Genomic DNA, 9666 nt, shown 5'->3' with positions numbered 1-9666 from the left:
GATCGAAATTCAAGAAGTTTTCTAGTATTACTAAGTAATGAGCTTCGAATTAGAATCGGTAGTCAGTCTACTTAGAAGCTTTCTTAGAGTACACTTAAAGTTTTATAGCACTTGTGTGAGTGATAACTAACTTAGTATTTCAGTATTAACTTGTACAGGCCAATTGTATCATTTTTCATAACTTAGTTCGATTAATTTTCTATACACCCCAGATTAAACAAAGAACTAAGGTAGCTTTCACACTGTTTTTTTTTTTTTTTTTTTTTTTTTTTTTTTTTTTTTTTTGAGCATCCTGGCCTTCCCACCACCGTTTGACGCGAATCTCAACACTTAACTTAGGTGAAGAGACCCGGTTACTAGGCTTAGGGCAATCCACATTTACTCTGTGTTTTGCATTTTATTTCAGGCAGGTAGCTCTTTCCTTAAATTCAAATTTCTTCAATTGGGGTGTAGAGAAAATTATCTAATTTAAATAATACTCAAATCCTTAATTGGCCTTACAATTAACACCTACTTTACCTTGTTAGCGTGCATGTGCAATTGGAAGTGCTAATAGTCTTTAAATGACCTAAGCCACCAAGAGTCTAACCAGCTAATCTTCTCCGTGACTCACTACATTAGCAAATACTTTCTAACTTACTCTTATTTCTTTTATAGATTAATTTATTTCATATATATATATATATATTTTTATTATTTTTTTATTATTATTTTTTTTTTACATAATATATTAAATGCAAGAAATAACTCATAGTGGAAGGAAAAGGAAATGATAACACCTGATTTTGTTCAAGCTCTCCCCTCAACTTGACCGACATTGTCCCCAATGGAGTTTATCTAATTTATTTGTCCTAAGCAAACTGAAAACAAAGAAAGCATTAGAAATTAAATAAGCTGGGTTGCCTCCCAGAAGCGCTAAGTTTTATGTCTTCAGCCAGACCAAACCTCGAAGCAACTTAATCAGAATAAGTTGGTTCATAAAGAACCATGGCATCTTCAACAGTCTTGACAGGTAATTCCAAGAATGGTTTTAATCGTTGACCATTAACTTTAAAGATAACACCATTACTTGGGTTTTCAATCTCAACAGCTCCGTGTGAAAAAACTTCCTTTACTAAAAATGGTCCTGTCCATCTAGACCTAAGCTTTCCTGGAAACAGATGTAATCTAGAGTTATATAAGAGCACCTTTTGTCCGATATTGAAAGTTTTTCTTATAATTGATTGATCATGAAATGCTTTGGTTCGTTCCTTGTATATCCTTGCATTTTCATAGGTTCATTTCTAAGTTCTTCTAATTCATTCAATTGAAGCTTCCTATGGTTTCCAGCATCGTTCAAATTTGTATTTAGTTGTTTGATGGCCCACATGCTTTGTGTTCTATCTCAATAGGCAAGTGACATGGTTTACCAAACACAATCCTATAAGGAGACATTCCTAGATTGGTCTTGAAAGCGGTTCGGTATGCCCAAAGTGCATCAATTAATTTTAAAGACCAATCCTTTCTATTGGCATTAACAGTTTTTTCCAGGATCTGTTTGATTTGTCGGTTTGACACTTCAACTTGCCCACTAGTTTGAGGATGATATGGTGTGGCCAATTTGTGGGTGACATTATACTTTTTCATCAATGTTGCAAAAGGTCGGTTACAAAAATGGGTTCCCCGATCACTAATGATTGCCCTAGGAATACCGAAACGGGAGAGAATATTTTCTTTAAGAAACTTAATGACCATTTTGCTATCGGGTGTTCTACATGCAATTGCTTCTACCCATTTTGAAACATAATCAACTGCTACTAGAATATATTCATTTCCAAAGGAATTTGGAAATGGTCCCATGAAATCGATCCCCCAAACATCAAAAACTTCAACTACCAAGATTGGGTTGAGTGGCATCATGTGTCGCTTGGTGATTCGGCCCATTTTCTGACATTGAGCACAATTTTTACAATATTCGTGAGCATCCTTAAACAAATTGGGCCAATAAAAACCACATTGGAGAACCTTAGCAGCAGTTTTCTTAGACGCGAAGTGACCCCCACATGCTTGATCATGACAAAAAGATAAAATATTCATGACTTCGTTATCTGGGATACACCTTCTAATAATTTGATCAGGACATTGTTTAAAAAGATAAGGATCATCCCAAATGAAATACTTCACTTGGGCAAAGAATTTATATTTATCCTGCTTAGTCCAATGAGAAGGTATCTTGCCTATGGCTAAATAATTTACAATATCAGCAAACCAAGGTTCAGTAGACAAAGACATGAGTTGCTCATCTGGGAAAGATTCATTGATGGGTGGTTCACTAGATGGTGCAACTGGAATTCGGGACAAATGATCTGCTACAACGTTCTCAGTGCCTTTCTTGTCCCTAATTTCTAGGTCAAATTCTTGAAGGAGCAAAATCCATCTGATTAAACGTGCCTTGGCATCCTTCTTTGCTAGGAGATGTCTAATGGCTGAGTGATCGGTGTAAACAATGGTGTGGGTCCCAACCAAATAAGATCTAAATTTCTCTAAAGCAAAGACAACGGCAAGGAACTCCTTCTCAGTTGTGGTGTAGTTAAGCTGCGCATCATTTAAGGTTTTACTTGCATAATATATCACTCTAGGCAGCTTATTTATTCGTTGACCTAAGATTGCGCCCACAACATGATCGGACGCATCACACATTAATTCAAATGGTTCAGACCAGACAGGAGGATGAATGATTGGAGCTGATACAAGTGCATTTTTTAGAAATTCAAAGGATTCCAAGCACTCATGAGTAAATTCAAATTTAGTATCCTTTGCCAAAAGATTAGTCAGTGGACGTGCTACTTTGCTAAATTGGTAATAAACCTTTATAGAATCCAGCATGACCTAAAAATGAACGTATTTCTTTCACAGATTTAGGTGGTGGAAGACTTGCAATTAGATCTATTTTGGCCTTGTCCACTTCAATCCCCTTTTTAGAAATGACATGGCCAAGAACTATTCCCTGTTTGACCATAAACTGACATTTTTCCCAGTTGAGAACTAGGTGCTTCTCCTTACATCGTTCTAGAACTAATTGCAGGTGATTCAGACACTCGGAGAAGGTTAGACCAAAAACAGAAAAGTCATCCATAAAAATTTCTAAAATCGTTCTATCATATCTGAAAATGCTGATCATGCATCTCTGAAAGGTTGCCGGTGCATTACATAGTCCAAAGGGCATTCGTCTATAGGCAAAAGTACCAAATGGACAGGTGAATGTAGTCTTTTCTTGATCTTCAGCGGCTATGGGGATCTGGTTGTAACCGGAGTATCCATCAAGAAAACAGTAAAACTCTTGTCCGGCTAGTCTTTCCAACATTTGATCAATAAATGGCAAAGGAAAGTGATCTTTCCTTGTCGCAGCATTCAACTTTCTATAGTCTATACAGACCCTCCATCCCGTTTGGGTCCTAGTTGGGATAAGTTCGTTTGCATCATTTTGGACCACTGTTACCCCAGATTTCTTGGGTACTACTTGAACTGGGCTTACCCAAGAGCTATCAGAAATAGGATAAATTATTCCACTATCTAGGAGTTTCAGAATCTCCTTTTTAACTACATCCTTCATAACTGGATTAAGCCTTCTTTGGGCTTCTCTTGTTGGTTTAGCCTCTTCCTCTAAGTATATTCTATGTTGAACTATAGAAGGGCTTATTCCTTTGATATCTGCTATGGTCCAACCTATTGCCTCTTGATTTGCTTTTAGAACTGACAATAACTCCTCCTCTTGCTTGGGATCTAGGTCTGATGCAATAATTACAGGCAAAGTTTTTTGGGTCCTAGATATGCATACTTGAGATGTTCTGGGAGGGGCTTCAGTTCTAAAATGGGTGCTTCCTCTATCGATGGTTTAGGTGATGAGTTCACCATCTCAATGATTGGTTCAGTAGGAAGTGTCGATTCCTGATTAATCTGATTTTTTTAAGTATTTCATTGACATCCTCAGACTCATGGATTAACCAGGGGTTAGACTCTAGGTCGACTTCATCATCACTAATGTCAATGGATTCATAAATACCATCTTGGACTACATTGACATCAGCATGAGAAGAGATTCCTGTTCTAAGTTAAAAACATTAAGCTCAATGGTCATATTCCCAAAGGATAACTTCATTAGACCATTTCGACAATTGATTTCAGCATTGGCCGTAGCTAAGAATGGTCTTCCTAAAATGACAGGTATATGTCCTTTAGGATTCGCAACTGGCTCAGTCTCTAAAACAATAAAATCTACAGGAAAAATAAAATTTTCAACCTTTATCAGAACATCCTCGACCATTCCCTTAGGGATCCTGAGAGATCTATCGGCTAACTGTAATGTGATCCCAGTAGGTTGAAGTTTTTCTAATCCTAGTTGTTCATACACCGAATATGGAAGGATATTCACACTAGCTCCTAGATCTAGCAAGGCCTTTTTTATATTGGTTTCTCCAATAACACAAGAAATTGTTGGAGCTCCAGGGTCCTTATATTTAATTGGCACATGGCTAGATAGGTATGAACTGACACTTGCAGCCAAAAATGCTTTCTTTGGTACATTAGTGGTCCTTTTCCTAGTGCAGAGATCTTTTAAAAATTTGGCATAAGTTGGAACCTGATGGATTATATCTAAAAGAGGAATATTAACTTGGACTTGTTTAAATACCTCTAAAATTTTATCTAAATGTTCAGATTTATTGGATTTCAGTCTGTTGGAAAAGGAGCTCTAGGACTTTTAAGTACTGGACTAGGTGAATTTTCAGTTTCTGGTGCTTGAGGTTGAAAGGTAGTAGTTTTAGAAGGTGACTCGGCAGATGAGTCATCTATATCATCAAGTGCAACTACCTTATTGTCTATTTGTTTTCCTGATCTTAAGGTATGAATGGCATTTACACCATTAACTTGGTTTCCTTGTTGGGGTCGTGGACCATTTTGGTTCCTAGGATTTGGCTCAGGTTGGCTAGGTAACCTACCATGTTCTCGTTCACTAATAGTCGAAGCCAGCTGACTTACTTGCATTTCCAGACGGGCTATAGCTTGGGTGTTATTATTTATGAGTTGACCCGTGGTTTGCATAAAGCTGGTATGTGTCTTCATCATGGCTTCTAGGCTTTTCTCTAAAGAGGTAATTTTTTGTCATTATCATGGAAGCCTGGCGGGTTGTTCATTACTGGGTTGGACCTTAGATTTTGCTGATTGAAATTTGGATTGCCTACATTAGGATTCTGGGACCATGAGAAATTGGGTGATTCCTCCAACCTGGGTTATATGTGGGTGCATAAGGATTGTTCAATGGTCCTTGATAGGTGGCATTCACCTGTGCACACTCATTCGAGTAGGAACATTCTTCTAAGACATGGTCTGGTGCATTGCACCCTTTACACATGGGTGCAGATATTTGATTTACATTGGACTGGTCTCTGTAATTCTAAGGCTTCCAATCTACGTGTTAAGGTTGCAATCTTGGCCTCTGATGCTAGGGTTGGTTGAATTTGATGCATTCCTCCTCTTGAAGGTGTAGCTTTATCAGGTTCCCTAGTTGTTTCCCACTGTAAATTTTTCTCGGCTAGGTCTTCTAAGAATTGCCAAGCTTCAGTAGTTTCTTTATCCATAAATTGGCCTTGGCACATGGACTCTAGCATGGTTCTTGAGTTTGAATCTAACCCCTCATAGATGATCTGGCATAGTCTCCAAGTTTCTATTCCATGGTGTGGGCATTGGGTCAAAAGATTCTTGAAACGATCAAAGTACTTCCAAAATGATTCACCAGCTAGTTGGTAAAATTGATTTATTTCATTCCTAATCCTAGCTGTTTTATGATGGGGGAAATATTTTTTTAAAAATGTTCTCACAAAGCCCTCCCAGGTAGTGACAGAATAGTTTGGCAGACTATAAAGCCACTTCTTAGCATTGTCCTTAAGGGCAAAGTTGATTAATCTAAGTTTGACCTCATCCTCTGTTAATTGCAGTTTCATGGTTGCACATACCTCCTCAAATTCTCTAATAAATATATAAGCATCCTCTAATCCTGTGAATTTTGGAAGCATATTTATGATTTGAGGTTTGATTTCAAAATTATTAGCTGTGGGTTGTGGCAACCTGATACAAGATGGTTGGATGGAGCCAACTGGATAACACAAATCTTTAAGGGTCATGGGTTGGATTGGTTCAGCCATTGGAACAACAGGAATTGACTCAATTCTAACTAGACGACCTGACACTCTTCTCCACACACGAAGTGTACGGTTCTCGATGTTTATACAATTTTTTTTTTTTAATAAAATTTTTATGTATAAGGAAAAGAAAGAAAAGAGAAAAAGTTCTAAAGAGAAGATCCTAAGGAGTCCTAAATCTAAAGAAAAGTAACCAAATTAATTTAAATTTAATTTTTTTTTTTTTTTTTCAAACAAGTGAATCAATAAATTAAACTCAATCTATCCTAGGGTTAACCTAAATCTAGACAGCTCCTAACTGTTCCAAGATGACCCTTCAAACCTTCCAAGTGGAGATTGATCAACTAGTTAGCCAGGTAAGTATAAGAGGTGGGAGGTTCACTCATCGTTGCCTTTCTAGACACCAAACGAGTTGGCCAGGCCAGCAACTGAACCAATTTAACAAACCACCCTCAGGGACTTGCCTAGACACCAACTAATCAAACAACTCAAACTTGGTAGAACTCTTAGGGTTCCTTGTCCTATTGAGCTCGAATTCCTTAAGGTTGACGTCTAATTAATTTTAAGATTAAAAGTCTAGGTAATGCAATATGATGGAGATGGTTTTTGGGCTAAGGAAGGGTAATGAAATCCCCACCTTATCTTGTTAATGGGTTGATGCCCTTAGATTAATTATGAAAATGCAAATACAAATAAACAAGATGACCAAGAATGTAAAAGATTTTAATTTAGAATTTTTTTTTTTATTTTGATATTTTACTTCACGATTATGAAATGTCTTTTGTTTTGTTTTATATATATATATTTTTTTTTGTGATTAAGTAAATTCAAATGATTAGGTCTAAAAGCAAAAGTAATTAACTAAAAATAATAAAAGAGAAATTAGAAGCGTACCTGAGTTTTCCAGCAATCACCAACTAAATATAGAAACCTAAAGAAAAAAGAAAGAGAGTTATAACGCACGAAGAACAAATATTTGAAAACAATTTAAAACGCCAAATCCCCGGCAACGGCGCCAAAAACTTGATGTTCAAATCTTAAAATTTGTAAATAAAACCGCAAGCGCACGGTGTGCAGAGTAGCACGACCAGCGAGTACGGGTCGATCCCACAGAGACTTGGTTTTTAAAATGATTTTCAAATCTATGCTCAAGCGAGCTTTAACAAAAATCGAAAGTCGAAAGTTGTTTGCTAAAGACAATAAGACTAAGGATCTAGGGTTTTTGAATCCACTAGATCTAGATTAGAGAATTCTACCTAGAATTTTTCTTATTGATCCTAACGACTACTCCTCTTGTCTTTCCCAAGCATAGATTATGAAGGGACTAAGGCCCAACGATAATCCATCAAGATTCTTTACAGGGGAGTAGTAACTAGGATCCCTTAGGGTTTTCTCCTCCTATGCACTGAATCAAGCATGAACTATGAAGGGACTCTGACCCAACTGTAGTTCATCAAAAATTCTTGGCAAAAGAGGAAGAAAAAGAAACCCTAAGAAAAAGAAAGAACTCTATGTAAAATCCCTACTCATGATCTAGCTTCATCGCAAACCCTAGAAGGGATGCTTAGCTAGACATGATCTAAATCTACTTGCAAAATTTAAATGCAGAAAAATAAACTACCCTAATTTCATAAATTAAACTATCCTAATTGCATAAATTTAAACTGCATAATTTAAACTAACCTAATTGCATGAAATTAAATTGCATAAATTAAACTATCCTAATTGCAAGAAAAATAAATTGCATAATGTAAAGAGATGAAATTGCATAAAAATAAGATTTTATATATATAAAAAAAATTTATTACAAAAACCTCAAAGCTCGAGGCTTGAAAAGAGAGCTAAAAACCCCACTATCTAGGGTTACAAGCTTGATCTCAAGGAAGAATCTATAAAACAAGGGCCTTTGGGGGCTTTTTATAAGCATTTGGGGGTTATAAGGTTTTCAAAACTTCCGATGTGGGACTAAGAGGTTTTAGGGGGTTTATGGTGCGCCGATGGGTCCATGGTCCATGCGCCTGTTGCTGTGGACCAGGCGGCTAACCAGATCACCAAATCAGTTGATTTTTGACCAATTTTGATCTGATTTGACTCGGGTTTGACCCAATTGAGTCTTCTTTCTTCATTCTTCAATTCCTGGGTCAATTTAACTCCGTTTTGCATAAAATTTGCGCCGTTGGAATCCTCTTTCCTTGTTCTTTCTATTGATGATCTCTTCTTCTGCAAAATATAATAACAAGTATCAATTTCTTAATAAAGTTAGATAATTTAGATATTAATTGATACTTTTTATGTCAATTTGTGACATAAATCAATAAGCTTAGCAAAGTCTTGACAAAGGGATTCATTAGTAGACCCAAAAATTATGTCATCAACATAAATTTGTATAATTAGCATATCATTTTGGTTTCTTCTAATAAATAGGGTTGTGTCTACATTGCCTCTTGAGAAACCATTATTTAGTAGAAATTTGCTTAGCCTTTCATACCATGCTCTAGGTGCTTGTTTTAGACCATATAAAGCTTTATTTAATCTAAAGACATGATTGGAAAAAGCATGATTTTCAAATCCAGGGGGTTGTTCTACATATACTTCTTCAAAAATATATCCATTTAAAAATGCACTTTTAACATCCATTTGAAATAGTTTGAATTTCATAAAGCAAGCATAAGCAAGTAGAAGTCTAATGGCTTCTAATCTAGCAACAGGTGCAAAGGTTTCATCAAAATCAATTCCTTCTTCTTGATTATATCCCTTAGCAACCAGTCTTGCTTTATTTCTAATTACATTTCCATGCTCATCTAACTTGTTTCTAAAGACCCATTTTGTGCCAATTATTGAATAATCTTTAGGTCTTTTCACTAAGGTCCAAACATTATTTCTTTCAAATTGACTGAGTTCTTCTTGCATAGCATTAATCCAGTTATGATCATTTTCAGCTTCTTCAAAAGATTTAGGTTCAAGTTGAGATACAAAAGCACAATGATTAAGTACATCTCTAAGTGAAGAATGTATTTTTACCCCATGCATAGGATCACCGATAATTAATTCCTTAGGGTGGTTGTGAACATACCTCCATTCCTTGGGTAAGTCATTTGTACCTTGAGGTTGTTCTTGAATTTCTTCACCTTTCTCATTTTGTTCATCTTCTTGATCTTTGTCTTCTGGAGTTGCTGAATCTTTCAGAGTGATCTCCTTCATACCTTCTATTAGTGGATCTGCATCATCAACACCCTCATTCTTCCTTGAAGGAGGATCGTTAGATTCATCAAAGACAACATGTATGGACTCCTCAACTACTAAGGTTCTTTTGTTGAACACTCTAAATGCTTTACTAGTGGAGGAGTAACCTAGAAGGATTGCTTCATCTGATTTTGCATCAAATTTATCAAATTTTTCTTTGCCATTATTTAATACAAAACATCGGCAACCAAAAACATGAAAATAGGCAATATTTGGTTTTCTTCCTTTCCAAAGTTCATAGGGGGTT

The 9666-nt window shown here is 36.2% G+C and overlaps 1 non-coding gene across 1 annotated transcript; it reads left to right on the top strand.

The window, feature by feature from the left end:
- The first annotated feature begins 5703 nt into the window (after window positions 1–5703).
- On the top strand, window positions 5704–5810 carry LOC140858275 (small nucleolar RNA R71). Its single transcript, XR_012141842.1, has one exon. It is a non-coding gene; the product is annotated as a small nucleolar RNA R71 (small nucleolar RNA).
- Window positions 5811–9666: the final 3856 nt, after the last annotated feature.

Source organism: Elaeis guineensis, chromosome 5 (assembly GCF_000442705.2).
Source record: "Elaeis guineensis isolate ETL-2024a chromosome 5, EG11, whole genome shotgun sequence".
Taxonomy (NCBI): domain Eukaryota; kingdom Viridiplantae; phylum Streptophyta; class Magnoliopsida; order Arecales; family Arecaceae; genus Elaeis; species Elaeis guineensis.
This window is presented reverse-complemented; position numbering and strand designations above follow the sequence as displayed.